This window comes from Amia ocellicauda, chromosome 4 (assembly GCF_036373705.1).
Source record: "Amia ocellicauda isolate fAmiCal2 chromosome 4, fAmiCal2.hap1, whole genome shotgun sequence".
Taxonomy (NCBI): domain Eukaryota; kingdom Metazoa; phylum Chordata; class Actinopteri; order Amiiformes; family Amiidae; genus Amia; species Amia ocellicauda.
Genome location: NC_089853.1, coordinates 52,066,791 through 52,084,884, shown reverse-complemented (window position 1 = coordinate 52,084,884; position 18,094 = coordinate 52,066,791).

The window sequence follows — 18,094 nt, the reverse complement described above, 5'->3', positions numbered from 1 at the left end:
TGCGGAAACTTAAAGAGTTTCTGCAAGCCACTTTCGAAAGAAAAACAAATCAAAAAAACCTTGTGCATCTCAGCATAAGAATAAGCAATACTGGTTAATGCAAAACCACATTTTGTGTGGTCTTTGCCTGGTACATGTCACACACAGGAGATCCACTCTGCTCTCCACTCCTCATAAGCTGATCCAAGCTTTCTTTTCACTGTGCTTCACTAGGATGTCTGTCACAGCACACAACAGAGCAATCCGAGTTCATAAAACTGGGGCGGTCCTCCCCAACAATTACCTCAAAGGCAAAATAACTTCTTAACCCTCAGTTACAAAGGCAATGTCTTTTCGTTTTGTCTTTATGTTGCCAAAAGCGCTTGCCACTTTCAATGAATGGCATCTTTTTTTTTTTTAACATGTATTTATTCATGTATTTATTTTGTATAATTATTTATTGAACTGTGTATTTATTCATTTGTCAATGTATTTATTTACTAACGTTTTAATATGTATTGCCATTGAACGAAATGACCTTATAAGATGCTGCTGACCTACAAAGACATTGTTTATATGCATGACAAACTGTAGAGAGCCCATAGGGCTTGTTTCTTAAAGAGGAACAATACAATATTTCAAGTATTTAAAATGGAACGTACAAGATAAAGCTTTTTTTTCTTCTCAAGGGCAATAATTTATTTTCGATACATCGATGTTTGCAGACGTTACTCTTGTTTGCAAAACTATAAACAAGAGCAGTGAAATTAAGAAATCCTCCATTTTGGTGAACATAACTGTATTGTCTTCCCCCCCACCCACCTCAATAGTTAGAATAATATTTTACCGCTCTCTTTTCGCTGATTCGCAATAATGTCAAGGGCAATAACAGTGACCCTACTTATCCGATAACAATTATATTTTTTCAGGAAGACTTTTACCGTCTGAGCTGCATATATATCTCCCACAAATTGCGTTTGCTTTATTGCTTCGTAATGATGTTTCAGTGTTGGAACACTATATATACATATCTTCCACTTCGAAATGATATTCACTATATTATATTATATTATATTATATTATATTATATTATATTACATTATATTATATTCATTATATTTCTTGAAATATATCAAAAAATGAAATAAGGTCCACAATTCTACCGATCCAGAAAGCTGGAAACCATAAAAAGTCATACTAAAGACTGTGCTGGTAATGGAGCCCCCACGGATTTCTCCTTTTAATACCGATCCGCAGTGAAATGTCCGTGGTGGTCACTTACATGTGCTGAAATAGAGTTTTCAATGACAGGCTTACGAAACAGCAAAACAATAATCAAACAGCGTCGAGAGAAAGCAACAGGAATTTGTACGTGGCCAGTCTGCGTGGATTAAGACGAAAATAATAATTAGATGAAAATAATTCGATTTTTTTATTTTTTTATCAAGAAAAGGTGTAAAAGTGACCAGAAGTGTCTATTGTGTTCAACTGAATGGAACTGCGGATAACAAAAATATATAATTATTATTATTTTATTCAGATATAGAGACATTAAAGGAGCTCTGCCACTGCAAATTAAAACCAAAGCGCTTCGGAGGTTCTTTGCAAAACGAGGCTGGATTGAGCATTTGTATTCTCCCAGACAGACTGCAGACAGAGTGATTGACTCAGTGGGTGCCCTCCACATGAAGGTCAAGTGCCAGCAGGCAAGTGCACTGTCAGCTTTTTAGTTATTCTAATAGACGGCACAATCACACTAATGGCTTCCAAGTGCAACTATCCTCAAACCTGTTAAGAATTATTATGAGGTTGTTGTTTTTTGTTTTCTGTATTATTACACCCACCTCTCTATTTAACTCTGAGTTTGATTAACTCTATATGGTCTCGTTGAATCTGTCTCTGTGTCTGAGCCTGTTCTCTGGAATCCTTCGGGTTTGAGACTCCCACTTAATCTGGTCTTTTGTCCCTTTTATTGAGACACCTGTCTCATTTCAATATAGTTATTTAGTGAATAGGTATTGGCTGTGTCAAAAAAAAAAAAAAAACAGCTGATAATTAGAAGGCAGACCCCTCATAATTGTCAATTTTGTATAATGATTCATTCTGGACACTACAGCTTTAAATATATTGCATTTACAAACCAAACCTATTCAGTGTTACTTGTGCCTTCTATCTGTGAAAAAATATCAGTATTACAACCAGACTCGGGAAGATTACTTAGTAATATTGCTTTTGCTGTATTCAATTGATATTTTGCTACTTTGCTCAAATAGATTTTTTTTTTCTTTCTGGTATCCTTAGACTTTTTCTTAGTGTTTTTTTGTAGGAATTTTACAGCCCCATTTTATAAATTGACACTGGATATATTTTTTTGACAGCATCATGTTATATCTTAAATGTAGTTGAGCATTTTAACACAGCACTTATCAGACAAAACTTTAGACTGCAAAAATGGAGGATATCAAAATGTACACAAAATGAAATAAAATCCACTTTCACTCTGTGAACAAGTTTCGATAGTTCCAGTTAAATGAACTATAAATACAAATATTGTTCCTCTTTAAATCTAATTTGTAAATATATATATCACAGCAATAATTTGAAAATGCATGTACAATTTTGTTGTTTTTACAATATTTTCTTTGTTCTCTGCTTTTATTTATTTAATTGACTAATTATTTTCGATACAGAAAAATACAGGTACCAGTTGCAATCTGGATGATAATACAAATCAGGGACTAGTCTCTAAGTTATTAAAAGCATCTTTAGGTTTTCCATAAGCAATCTGAATGATCAATGTTTCTCAGTATTTTGCTGGGAGCTCTGTTCTCTTCTTTTCTTTTTCTTTTTTTTTGTGCCCAGCTAGGCTGTGCAACGAAAGTGCCAAAAAATAAGATTTCCATAACAAAAGCCTTCAACATATGGCAGGCTGCTTGAGATCTTCCATATGGTTCTCAAGCTATAGATCCAGATTATTTTTTTCCCTTCCTCTCAATCCTCTGTTATCCTCACTCTGTTTTGGTAATAAGTGTGAAGAAAAGTAAGCCATGATTGCAAGGTTTTTATTTTTATTTTAATTATTTGTTATAATACTACTATTAATGATGATAATAAAAACAATAGCACAAGCAATCTCTGGTTACACTCTCTCTTTGCTGCAATTGAAAATGCAGGCATTTCTGTGTTCTAATTGAAGGTTGTATGCGTTTAATTTGCCCATATTAACTGAGTGCTGAATGCTGAGTTTTGAGATGTGTGCTTGTGTAATCTCCTCCTGGAGGGAATCTTCCATTTTTATCAATCCAAATTAGGAGACCATTTGGGTTTTTATAGGTGTGTGGAGCCATTACTCAAGGTGTTGGGGGAGCCTGTAATTAGATTTGAGGAAATATGTACAGCACACTCACCAGCTGGTTGTCATTTTGTGGTAATGTAATTGTTTGCCCTAGAATAAACAGGTTCTTCACTTCACTACATGTAAACGTAAGCTTTTATTGGAACTGGAATTACTCCGGCCACTATACTAGATTTTGTAGTGTTCACTTTGAAATAGACAGTGGCTCCACTAAGTACAGACACCTGCCAGTACAACACCCAGCAAAAAAAAGAAATGTCACAACCACCACAGTATAAAGAGATATTTCCCCAAATCATTTATTTTTATTTGGGCGGGTATTTTAACATAGTCAAGACTTTCTAGTCCTAGTGTCTGTATTCACTTTATTTGTTAGCTGTGTAATATGTTAGGTTATTTAAAGTCATCATAGTCACCTCCTCATTCTTGGATTTCAGGGCCTTTTTACCACACATTTATGTCTTCACGCTGGATATAGGTATTCGTCACTGGTGTTTCCTCGTTTTATTCTCCCCTTGATTTAAAGGTGTAAGTAGCTTGTGGATACCATTTAAGTTGAAATCACACTTGATAATGAGTGTGGATAGTACAGCTGATGTAAAATCTATACTCCTGCAGTGTTTCCGGTTCTCATGTGATCCAGGGGGCCCAGCATTTTACAGTGGCGACCAGTGGACGCACTTTGCTCTAAGTGAAGGTGTGCAGTGGTTCTTGATATTATGGTAATCTGGCCAATCAAACTCAGTGGCACTGAAGGAGGGGAACTGTAACCCAGCCTCCCATCATCTGTCATTTTCATTTAGTCTGCTAGCTGGGATTTCTGTTCACACGTACATGGGAAATAAGACTCCCATTGCTTAGCAGTTTGAGTCCACATTTCACAGTCTGCTGGGACCAGTACCATTGCATTGCAAGATGGCTGCTTGCAGCCTTGTTCAGAGCAGGAAGCACACGCTAGGTTTAAATATTTGATATTAAGTGCTTTTTGGCTTCATCCAGTATAATGTCAATGGATTATTTAACTCAGATCTGACTGCTGCACAATGCCAGACTCCTTTCCCAGCCCTGTTGTTAATTGTTGCTGGTTATGGCCATCCAGTTGCTGGCAGCAGACTTCTCTCTGTAGGTGTTCTCTCTACTTAGTACAGTTTCCTTGAAAGTTGTTTCTCTTGGTATATTATGTCAGGGATTGACCAATGGCTCAGGTGAGGACGTATGTGTCTAGTGTGCTTCATCAGCGTTTCCCCAGCCCTGGTGTATTCTGTTCTTCTTTCCACTCGTGTCTGTGATCACTTATGCTGGTGCAACAAAGTCACAGCAGCAAAACCCCTCCAGACAAAGCACTTGTATACGTCTGACTGGCAGTGTTTGTCTTGTGTGTTAATCAGGCCAACAGGTGAAATCAGCACAAAGAGTCTCCTTGAGCTTACACCCCCTTCCCTTTCCTTTGCATACTAACATGGCCTAATTTCAACAGACACTTTGAGAAATCCAATTAAGCAGTGCTGCCATGGGAAGACGTTAGGCAACTTGTCCATTTTCCTTTATGTATTCATTAATTTATTACTGTGCTCTCTACAATGTACCTGAGTGCAATGTTTTATTTTTTTGTTTTACTTGTTTTTTTAATCTGTCATTCCATTTAATTTTCTAGATTCTCAAAGATAAATCATGAATTCCAAGCCTAACTGTAAGTCAGCCACAGCGCTCTTAAAAATATATATAATTAAAGAAAACTGCCGATTACGGACTGTTTATGCGAGAGGATGTCTCTCTTTGTGAATGCTATGATTCCTCAGTTGGCTGCTGGCTGCAAATTAAAAAACGCTTCCAGAGATGTATTCCTTTATCGCTTATCTCCCCAGCCAGGTAAGTTAGCGTCACACCTGGCAGATTGTACTGCCCACGAGGTTTTATTCAAGGTCACCCTGCTCTCTCAAAAGTGCTTCCCGGAGTGTGTCTCCAAATACGAAACGATGACGTATTTCTATCTCGGGTTTTATGACACAGCAGCACAAGTCTGCATTGGGATTGGTTTGAATTGGCAAAGGATTTTGCAGTGGCATTCGGAATGCAAAACCTTATAATTTGGTATGTTACATATTGTCGGACGCAAAAAATGGAGCAGAGGCCGTGCTTTTATTAATGGTGAAAAATCAGCAAGTTCTCTTACTGCACTGGTATATAGTTTAACAACCTGCATCTCATTGCATCGCTGAGCCCGCAGACACAAAGCTGTGTCTGTGAAAATTAACTTCGCCCAAATAAAAAGATAATGTCTGGAATATGTAAAAGACCCGGAGCGCGTCTGAGATATTAGGATGTTCGAGGGTGCCTGGACGTGATAACTAAACAACATCCCTGCATTGTTCCCACTGCAATAACTTTTTAATTAATAATCGTAATGGTGATTGTGCTAAAATAAAAAGAGAAAGAAAAGGAAACATAAGCAGTATCATTTAAAAAAGAAGAGGGGAAAATCTTCTGGGAAAACCATTATTGGTGAAATGCACAGCTTTGCAGCAACCAGCATCTGTTTAAAATACTATTAAGCCAGTCCTGATCATTTAATTTTAATGGAACATTGATTTTATGCCGGAGCTCGACATCCGTATTGTTGATTAAAAAAAAAAAAAAGGAAGCAAGAAATAAAAATGATGAAAAAACATAAAGCAGGGATTCCATTGAAAGACGAATTATTATTCCGATTTGTTCTTGATTAGTTTCCAGAGAATGAAAAATACTTGGATTGAAGTCTGTGTCCTTCAGTGTCCTAGATATGATATGATATGATATGATGAAACGCAGCTAAATAATGAGCTCTAATGGGATACTGCTTTCCATTATATATATTTAAGGGATAACAGGAAAACTGTAACGTATACTACGTGCATTAATAACAGATGCATTTGGCGGTTCTCTAGGTATGGTTAACAATTCTGTAATCACACATGCACGTTAAGGTGCACGTTGTAGTCTTAAGTATTCACAACCCTTCTACAACTACAACGATGACATAGCCTTATATGTTCTGTTTGCTGTAAATAATAATAATAATAATAATAATAATAATAATAATAATAATAATAATAATAATGTTTTAGTATTTGGTTCAAAACAAGCGATATTTTACTGATACAATAGTGACAGGCAAAAGTTCCCTGGAGAGTAGAAGATGAAGACGTACTAATGTCATTATAAAAAAAAAAACTGATCAGGCTGTTAACTGACTGCTTCAGTTCCCTATTGACCTTTATAATTGAACATTATAACACATTGATCAATCTTTATTACAACACATCAAAGGGTCTTGAAAAAAGGGAAAAATAAAGTTGGCATATGAAAATTAAATGTCCTCCCTAAACCCAAGATGTTCAGTTTTGTTTGGACTGACACATTAATATTGACATTTCCCACCAGTCATATCAGTGTTTGGGCTAATTGGACTCTGATCCTCTTTATCCATTCATAGAAAAATAGGCCACAGGGACAGGGACAATAGAAGTAATCGAGAAAATGTTTTTTTTATAGGAGTGGTGGGCTGACTTACTCTGCCACTGTTTATAGTTTAATGAAAAGAAAATATAGGTTTGAAGAGTCTCTTTATACAAAAATATCTAGTTAATCAAAGACACCAACACAAATACAATTGCTTTTTCTTTCACACTCATTTTGTTCTGTCAAGCATTGAAAATACATCCTAGTGCTATAGGCCAAATAAATGCTAAAATTAAATTGGAGAAGTAAACATGTAAACAACCTTTCTTTATTCTTTTCCAAGAGAAAAGCTTAGGATTCCAGTTGGAGCGTTCTAGTTTTGTCATTCTCGGGATGCAACAAATGGAAGAAGAAGGCTGTTATACTTTTGTTTAAAATAAATGCATTTGTATAAATCACAGAACAGTATATCTGAAATGAGAATTAGTGGTGTGTCACATTTAATTTGTTTATGCCAGGAACAAAGGGAATTCATTTAAAAGTGAAAATTGGAAAGGGGGTATAGTTCCAGGGTGAGACTGCCAGCCTGTTTGATCACAGGAAGGATTTGCTCTAACAAAAGGCAGTTATTAGGATTATCCCTCAAGTCCCGAATTGAGTGTTGCACGGATGTTGTCCCAGTCCTGAAACAGCTCTCTGAACGGTGGCCTGATTCCCGGGGCAATGGCAGCTCTGTGACTCATTCTAGTGGCAAAATGAGTTAGAATTGGCTGGGAGGGGGTGATGTGGGGGTTTTCAGAAACATTGCTTAATAGATGGCTAGATGACATTTCACATTGAGTCTGGCGGCTAGTGTTATTTCTGCAATGCTCATCGGAGGCTGACTGACCCCCCCCTGAGCCAGAATAATCATACAGAGCCCATGTTGAGATCTCTGTGCAATGGAAAACTCAATTTTATTGCTTGTTCATTCATCTGTTAACAGTATTGGCACTTGATGTGGATGCCAGCGTTTTTGTTTGTTTTTTTGACATTTTTCATTATAAACTTGATCTGTCCTCAAGTGAGTTGAAGGCACCTGGGAGATTTCTTCAACAAAGCTGTTCTTGAGTGGGGGTTCACTGGTTTGAGCAGATTTGCATCCTTCAATATTTATTGATTTCATCATTCAGTCAATGGTCTTCAAAATTGGTGCCCGTGGGCATTATTTGTTTACCCATGAAGCCATGCTGTCTTGCCACTCCCAACTCCTACATCTTAAAGGTGTGTCTTGACCAGAGTTGTGGGGTTTACTATAACATGACGTTTACTTTTACTCTGAGCTTCAGCTGTTGGGAAGGTGACTGATAAGATTTGAAGGTATAAGAGTCTAGGGTGTGCAAAATGCAAAAATAAGATGTAATTGACATGATGTGATGAAGCTTGTATGCCCCTGGAATGAATGACCAGTCAAATATGGAGATGAACACCATTTTCCAATGTGTTTTTTTCTTTTTCTTCCACTTGTAGGTGTTTCTTTACCTGTTACAAAGTAATCTCTTCTCCTTGATTCCATTAATGTTTTCACAAAAAAAAAAAAAAAAAAACTTGGATAATCAAGAGATTATCCATATTTTTGTTTGTTTTTTGTGTGTGTGAATTTTTTTTACTTTTCTAACTTTTCTAATGCAGGTTTTGGGCATTGTTGGACACTTGTTGGTTAATCAGAAAGCCCCTGTTAGCTATTGGAGTTGTAGTTTTAGTTGGTGGGTGGGTCAATATATATATCTGGCCAACACCAATCTGGGGGCTTGGTTTAAATGAAAAAAAAGCTCAGACTCTCCTACCTTATGCGTACAAAATAATTAAGTTTTTTTTCCTGTTAAACTTTAATTTATTTTAGTGCTTCTTCAAATAGATTATGTTGAGAGGTAGGTCTACACCACTAGCCCTCAGTTAAGATTATGTACTGTACATTGTAGGCCTACATACATACATACATAAATAAATAAATAAATAAATAAATAAATAAAATAAGTGAGCAAGACTGGAGGGAGTAAAAGGGAAATGCTCATGAATATGCTTACTTGCCTGTCACTCACGGTGACAAATCCATACAGAAATAGTTCTTCAAAGTCCTTGCATGTAAATATATGTTACTGGCATTCTTCAAATAATATCCCCCCCACCCATCCCCCACCATTGAAACTGAAGAGACTGCACTGTTATCTGATGTTTATTAGTATTTTTGCACTTATGTTGTAAGTCGCCCTGGATAAGGGCGTCTGCCAAGAAAAAAAATATATAATAATAATAATAATAATAATAATAATAATAATAATAATAATAGTGTTATAAAGTGACTAGATTTCACAAATTCACTTTGGCTACTTTACACTGTATTTAAAAATAGTGTACTGTAAATAAAACTTTTCATCTGAATACAGATGGTATTCCTAATTTTAATTTTAATCTACAATAATTAACTCCATTGTACTGTAGCTCTCTCATCAGCAATATAGATAATATTAGTAAATGCTACATCATTGGTCAATGGAGCCCAGATCTGTGCCATGTCTTAGAAAGCAGGAGAAATGTGAATGGGAGAATGGATGATTATTTCTGCTTATTCTTGCTTTGGTCTTCTGGAAAAATATAAGGTGCTTGTATACATAAATCATAGGGAACAATTTCCTTGGGATTGAGTGACGATTTTGTGCTCCCTTAATCAACTGGTTGTAGGCTTGGGTGTGGGCTATGTGTGCATATCATACTGGATTGCTCTTTTGAGCTGTATCTTAGCTGTATATCTCTATTCTGGTTGTTTTCCCCCATTAATGTTCAGCATCGCTATGCGCTCATTAACATTTAATATAATAAATGTGTATGTCAGTATTTGCACTCACCAACAAGAGTTACACATTAGATACTATTCTGCTTCACTTTTTTGGTTTGTTAAAATATTAAGTATCATTAAATTAAAAAAAAAAACACTGGGTAATATAAATAATCCAGTGCATAATTTGTAGCTTCATGGTTCACAGATTGAAGATCTGATTACTTCACTTCACTTCCTATGCCTGACAGCCAGTATTGGAAAGTGCTGGCCCCTGCTGGCACAAACCCTCAAAGAATAACAAGAGAACAAATCAGATGTCTTTCAGCAAATTAATCCCATAAGGGAATAGTTTGATTAACGTAAGCTCTTGTTTTAAGATTATTTTACAAAAAATGTACCTGCCTTTCAATGTAGTCATGACAGATTATATTGCTGCTACTGATACTACAAAAATGAATGAATTATTTTATATTGCAAAATTCGTTAATATACCTAAAAGTGGTGCACAAAGACAAAGGCATGTGAACACAGAAACACAGAAGGTTAAGCATTAGAAAAAGTAGACAAGGCATGTATCAAAATGCACCTCTTCTGAAAATGACAGTTGTGTCTGTCTTGATGGATATGCCATTGGAAGGCTTATCATGATATATATACATTTAGCAGCTCTGACACTGAATATTTGAAGTGTTTTTCCAAATAAGTTATTTTCATATATACATAATATACAGTTCTTGTGAAAACATGGGTTAGGTAAAGTTTGTATTTATATTTGAATTATATTCCGCCCAATGAAGTTAATGCTATATATAGATAGAGATGTCTCATCCCTGACTACTTTGGATTTGAATTTTTAGTATATTGTACGCCCTACATGGAAACTCAGTCCTCTGAATGACTGAATGTTGCCTTTTTTTTTTTTAAATCGACATTTTGAAATGTCAAAAAACCTTGCCCTTTTTGTGTGTGCAAATTCCTAAGTCACTCCAAGTTTATTTACATTTCTGTGGACTGAATTTTGATTCAGTCTGAAATTATTTAAATTATATTGTTATCATGAAGAAAACCTTAGGTCACTTAACTTTTCAGACATAAAATGTGCTGATTATTCTTTTGAGGCTGTGACTGGATATCATCGGGAATTTGTCTCAATTTCTTTCTTAAAACTGCATTTCAATCTGTGAATTATGTTTTGATAGATTTTTTTTTTCACACTTTAACCACCTTCAAAGCAGTCATTATCAGTAAATTATTTTTTTGTGTACATCATACAAAAAGAACAAATCATTTGTGCTAGCACCTGTAGACTATTAATCATGCCTTCAGTTTTTCATTGTCAGGAAAGGGACTAAGTCAATTGAATTGGAAAGTTGTAGGTGGCAGTGTGAATAATAAATCCCATCTGCCTTGTTCTTTTTCAGGGAACTGCACAATTTTGCATTTCCCCTTTTTAAAAAAGATGGGACAAAATCAATGTACCAATTGAATCCTAATATACCATTGTTCCATGAGAATTAAATTTTGGGGAATGGCACAATTGATATTTGTGTTGCCAGGCATTTTAAATAGACTTCAATCAGGTAAAGAGTTTCACCCATCTGTTATTTCGAAGTCAATGAAAGCAAATGCAAATGAGCATAAGTAACCATGATTGTGGTCGGTGGTTCTGCTGTATAGAATATTGACATAACATAACGAGATACCACTGAAATGTGAAATTGATGGAAATATGGTCATTTTATTAAATGGCACGATATAGTTTGAGGACAGTAAGTTCACGCTTTGATGACTTACCTGAAAGTGTGGTGTTCTTGTATCATTTAAAATGGAGCCTTCATTTGATACATTGAATAAGTTGTAGAATGTCTGTCAAAATTTGGGAGGGGGGGCTGAAATAGAGTACTTTCCAACATTTACTCATACGTTACGTTGGAATTCTTGTGATGCCTTCCTACCCTTTGTTTTGGATGCTCAGTCCTGCAAATGTTGAATACCTTTTTTTTTCCTCTCCCCCCATCTCATTGTTTTACAGACCATCTGAGGAATGTTCTTGTTCATTTTCAGGATATTGATAACCTGATAGGTATGCTGGATGTATAACTAATTCTCTTGCACCAGAATTAGAAATCGTAAACATGTATATACATGTTTAAGGATGTGACTGCAGTATTTAGGTCTTATGGGAACTCCTGTTAGGACGTATAAGCTCGGCTCATTAAAAAAAAACAAAAAAAAAAAAACTATGCTTTTTATAGAGAAATGCTTCCATTTGAAAAAGACAACCTATATTTTCCCCCCCCCCCCACAGGGTTGCACAAACAGACTACTTCCAATTCTACACATTTAGCCTGGAGCACTATACCACTGCAAAATAAATGTGCAGCTCTAACATCCAAGACAACTAGGCATTTTGCAACTAGCCAACTGATGAACGGAGTGCAGTATGTACAGCTATCACTGACATAGTGGACCGGGAAGTCGACAAGAAATGTGTTGGTTTTCTATATATGACTCAAACTGGATGTAATATTTAACAAACTCCCACAGAAGCCAAAAGTTTGTGTGGGTATGTGTGTTGCTCCTCCACATCTAAAAATCAGTCTTTGTAGCACATTTGTGCACTAAAATTGATGTCTGCATGACACCCTAGTAGGTGGTTAGGGGTGACTACACTACTCGACCATGCCACCTCCTTTGAGGAACGAGTGAGGACCTCGTTTACCCACACCTGTTCTCTCCACAGGCATGCTCGACAGAACCAAGACACTCCCACACACCAGGCACAAGGAACAATGTTTATTTAATAAAACTACAGACAGAGCATGAAGACTGCTGCATAACACATTGTAGCTGGTTTTATATACTAATTTATGTATTCTGTACAACTGCCTTTAATCCCAGGCTGTAAAACACCAAAAAGAGCCCTACCCAATTATAACAAAGAAAATGTTATAAAAAACATTAATTCCATACAACTATAAAAGGGAATAGACACAAATGACTTCTTCCTTTTGCAGCGTTCTGTTCACCAAACGGACACCAGCAGGCTAAAGGCAACAAAACCTCAGGAGAGACGTGAGCAAATCAGAGTTCACTAGTGGTTTCGCGCCACACTGTAAAGTGTAATCCATAATAATATCACACACACCACACCACACACACCACACACTTTTCACTGTCACTGCTCTACTGCCAAACCCTTTGTACGTATCGTCGCCTCAAGGCTCAGGGGTCTCTGTTGCACTATTTGTAATCCACCGGAAAGTAAGGCATCACGCAATACTTTTCGCCGCCTAGCAAGCTATCTCCTTCTGTTGTTTTCTCCTACTAAACGATCTCTCCCACCTTAAATACTGGGACAGAGAACCGGGGTGCAGGTGAAGGTGATTAGGAGAGTGCATACAGGTAACTCCAGGTGAGAATGTGGTTGGTAGCGTGCACTCACAAGACAAACCAATAAAAACCAATAACCCAATTATCTCAATGAACAACCATGATCAACATATTAGTGCATACAACAATATCATTTAAGTGAAAGAAATAATACAATAGTTAACCAATTACGTGATCAATTGCCCGTCACGCACCACACGTGACATCTACAGAGAGGCAGTCCAAAGTTTACATAGCCCATCTTAACTTGTTTTCAGTTAACTGGAAGGTACATTTTGTTCACTAGACTAAAACTGAAAATATGTGAAAAACAGTTTTTAAATGGAATGTTTCAAATGACTTTTCACTACTTTATTTATTATTATTATTATTATTATTATTATTATTATTAATAATAATAATAATAATAATAATAATAATAATAATAATAATAATATTGAAACTGGAAATCTCATACTCTACCTCCTTCTGTCTTTGTTATTGTGCTGTCCATCTGTTGCATTACCAACAGCATGGGACAATCCAAAAACAAAGTTTCTGTAGAATAAAATACGGTTTGTAACGTTTCCATTTTCACATGGGGGACCTAATCCTTCCCAGATGAGTACTTCATTTTAAAAAGTGACATTATTTCCCCCCTCCCTCACTAAACTTTAACAATTCAGAAACTGTATTAACAACAATAACAGCAACACCACAAACAATCTCATTAAAGCACCTGAATTCTTCCCAGGTTTAATCAAGTGAGACAGCCAAATCTAACTGTACTTGATGTTTATGCAAAGCCCATCTGTTTCCAACACAGACTCTTGGCAGAAGGTCTATCTCGGGCCTTATGCTTCTAGTCTTTGATGTTGCTGTCAGAAGTGGCTCCTCGTGCTTTTAAATACAAAACTTGGCTTTTTATTTACACTTAAATTAGCGTAGCCAAAGTCTGAAGGAGTCTGTTGGCTGCTGAGTCTGTGCCCCCACGTCTGCCAACACAAAAAAAAGAATGTAAGCAATCCAGGATGGTATCTCTTTTATCTTCTCCCTCCCCTGCACTAACAGTTATATGAAGTGTGATTAAGGTAGTATGTGCTTTAGTAGCAGCTCTGTAGGAAGTGTGTATGCCAGTTACACTCATGGTAGCACAGATACATTACACTGTTCTAGACAGAGTGTGTTGCCATAAGGTTTTCATTGCAAGGCTTCATTAAGATTCTTCAATACTGTAAACTTGTTCTCTATTTTATACAAAACTAGTATGATGAGCCTCCGTGTGGAGTACGGGTTGGGCCCTATTCTTCAGACAATGCTGGTGGCAATGTGGGTGGGCCAGAGCCAATTTGTGATGGAGATTTTCCAAAGGGCAGTGTGTGCAAGTGGTCAAGCATTGCCTGAGCTGTGTGGGATGGAGTCAATGAGGGTTTCTTCAGCTCGGTCATGCAACAGCGACCCCTGTATCTTACCGGGTGCCTGTGAACTCTGCAGTATGTTACCAAGGAGAGCTGCCTGAGTCTGCACTACTGTGTTTTATGTCTGCTTTCTTTCTACGCTATGCACCTATGCCTGTTATGGGGGATGGGTGTAAGTTGTCTACATCTCTCCTGTGTTTGCACAAGGTGTTGTAGTTCAGAGGTGGTTCCTATAATAATGGGCAATTCTGCATTGGGAGGGTTAAAGAAAATATTAAATAATCGTGAATTCAAAATTTTTAAGGAAATATTGTCTAATTCTGTAGTGTATGAGGTCAAGCAAAAAAACAGCACAGGACGGGGGTTTGACCACATATCTTATTCTAGAGAAGTGGTATCACCTCACCATAAGAGGCTTATGTACTCAATGAGCCCAACTGGAAAGTGGTCTAGTTTTGATGACTGGACTGGGGCAGAGTTTGGATATCATTAACCTCACTCTAAAAGGACTTGCTACCCCAGCAGTTAATTTACTTCTCAATTCTACTGCTGCCAAAACTGACATGATACTGTACCACTTGCAGCTCTGGCCATCTGCAGAATGATAGCTTAACAATGTTTCCCCCACCCCATCTAACACAAACCTCTCTTCAATTTAAACTACATCCTCAGTGACAATTCACAGCAAGGCAGCTGTTCCAGTTGGCAACTGTATTTTGAAAGTCACCATTTTTTGTGAGGCCAAAATAACAGTCCTTGTAAATTAACAATAAATGGAGCCAGACTTCGGCAGCAGGGCCGCTTGGTGTAAGTTGATAAACTGGTCGCTCTGATCAGTGGCAGGGATATTGAACCTGTTTGTCTCCTGCACTAATTAAGGAGTAATTCTGGTGTAAGGTGTAATGAAACCCGTTCTTTAATAGTGTTTTATGTCTGTATTATAAAATCCTGTCTGGTCTCAAAAGGTCCTGGCGATTTAGTCATATAGAGACTCCAGTTCGGGGTTCAACTCAGGGCCGTCGCCAGAACAAATCTAACCGGGGGGGGGCATTCGGTTTTGTCGGGGGATGCTGGCTAAAATCAACTGTTTGAGACTTTTTTTTTGTTTAGATTTTCAGGACTACAGTAACTCTATTACATGGGAGTCAACATGAGAGTTCAACCTATACACCAGTACTGATGATTGTGGAGCACACAGTAGGCCAACAATACAAAAAGACAATACACAAACAGCAAACCATACTTTTGCAACCTCAGACACAATCTTTCTGGCCCACACTCAGCACCACTGTGTAACCCCTACAGTCTATAGCACTCATTAGAGTTTCCTTATGCAACTACACAACTAAACATGTTGTTCCTGCCATATGTAACAGGGCTCATATTTTATGAACATGTTACAAGTGACATATCCCCTCTATAAATCAGTACAGGGTTTAGCCTCCCATGTCAGGAGACCCACTCTTTTGGCATAGCAGGATTAACACTGTACTGGGTGCAGTCGCTGTGGTGCAGAGCACTCGGAAGGGCATCTGTGGTTTGCGGTTCGAATACCAAGCAGGGATCTCCCACCGCACTGGCAACATATACAAGACCAAAGCAGTCCAATTCCAACACCAGGTCTTCATAAGCTACAATAGTAAATTGCTGTATCAGTGAGCCTCAATGTATTTATATTTTAAATCACAAGCAAGCATCAAGACTGGACTCACCATTAGATGAAGTGTCAAAACTCACTCTCCTCAGGACCCTGCCCTTCCACCATTTTTGCATTTATGGGTAAGGTTACTATCATCTGTTTGACTCTAGCCTATCTTCTACACCAGAAAGCCTTTCATTTGTGGTGGTCGATGAAGATGCCTTTTGAGAGCCAATGTCTTATGTCCATTTTCCCCACAAATAATGTTAACTTAAGTTGGAAAGTGTTAGTTTGCTAGCTATGTTATTTCACTGAGCACAGCTTGCGTGCTACATGCTTACATTCTGGATGGAAAGTAAATATGATATATGATTTTTTTATGTTACAATTAAATCGCTGCATAAGAAATTAATAGGCTCAATACACAAAAAGTTTCCTGTACTAAGATCCCACGAGGGTGGGTACAACACAACACTTGGGGGGGCATTGCCCCCCAATGTCCCCCCTTGGCAACAACCCTGGTTCAACTGCATACACCATATTTTGAGGGTCACTAAGAATGTTGAAATTAACTGACCTTTTCCCATAGATGTGCTGGATGTGTTCTTAGCAACCCCTTTTAAGGGGTTTCTTGCATCTTTTTTGCATTTTCCAATGCAAGAACTTAAATGACATTTCAAGCGGAGGAGAGTGGCTGAAGGATGACACAATTATTTCTGTGAAAGGATCATTAAGAGTCACATTGTACACCACTGACTTGGTGATGTAGTTTGTTTACTGCAGGCCGTGGTCTTGAAGCCGAGGTTTTAGATCTGACATTTGGAACTGGATGGTCATTATGAATAATTAAAAAGCATATTGTAGCGATCTGGGGACTCAGGTTGACATGCAAGAGAGATTCAGACCAGGTTCAGTTTAGGTCAGTGGGAGATTTGTGCAGTGTTTAAGCCAGATTCAGGGTTTGAGTTTCGATTTCGATTCAGTCGTAGTCAGTCAATTTCAGTTTCAGTTTAGTTAGTCAGTCAGCTTAAAGTCAGTTCCGTACTTCTGTTCCTGCAAATAACTTTCCTGTTGGATTGCACCCATGTGCCTCCTCCATTACTGCTGCATAGTGTGGTGAAACCACAATGAGAGCATGAAAAGCCGTTCTTGTTAAAATATCAATGTACAATCTGTATACTTCCAACATAGAGAAAGTTTAAATAACTATGACTAGGTTGTTAGACTACACTCTACATTTATGAAGTGTTTTTATGATTATTAATTGTTTGTTGTACTGAACTTATAAATTAAACTGAAATCCAGTTTGGAATGTTTTTTGTTTTTTTTTGTGATGAAACAAATAATGCAATGTTTTTTTGTAACACATATAGTAAAATATTCCTGTATATACACCGTTCAGCCATAACATTATGACCACCTGCCTAATATTGTGTAGGTCCCCCTTTTGCCACCAAAGCAGCCCTGACCCGTCGTGGCATGGACTCCACTAGACCTCTGAAGGTGTGCTGTGGTATCTGGCACCAAGATGTTAGCAGCAGATCTTTTAAGTCCTGTAAGTTGCGAGATGGGGCCTCCATGAATCAGACTTGTTTGTCCAGCACATCCCACAGATGCTTGATTGGATTGAGATCTGGGGAATTTGGAGGCAAAGTCAACACCTTGAACTCATGATTCATCAGAGCAGGCCACCTTCTTCCATTGCTCCGTGGTCCAGTTCTGATGCTCACGTGCCCATTGTAGGCGCTTTCGGCAGTGGACAGGGGTCAGCATGGGCACCTTGACTGGTCTGCGGCTACGCAGCCCCATATGCAACAAACTGCGATGCACTGTGTGTTCTGACACCTTTCTATCAGAACCAGCATTCACTTTTTCAGCAATTGGAGCTACAGTAGCTCATCTGTTGGATCGGACCACACGGGCCAGCCTTCGCTCCCCACGTGCAACATTGAGCCTTGGCCGTCCATGACCCTGTCGCTGGTTCACCACTTTTCCTTCCTTGGATCACTTTTGATAGGTACTAACCACTGCAGACTGGGAACACCCCATAAGAGCTGCAGTTTTGGAGATGCTCT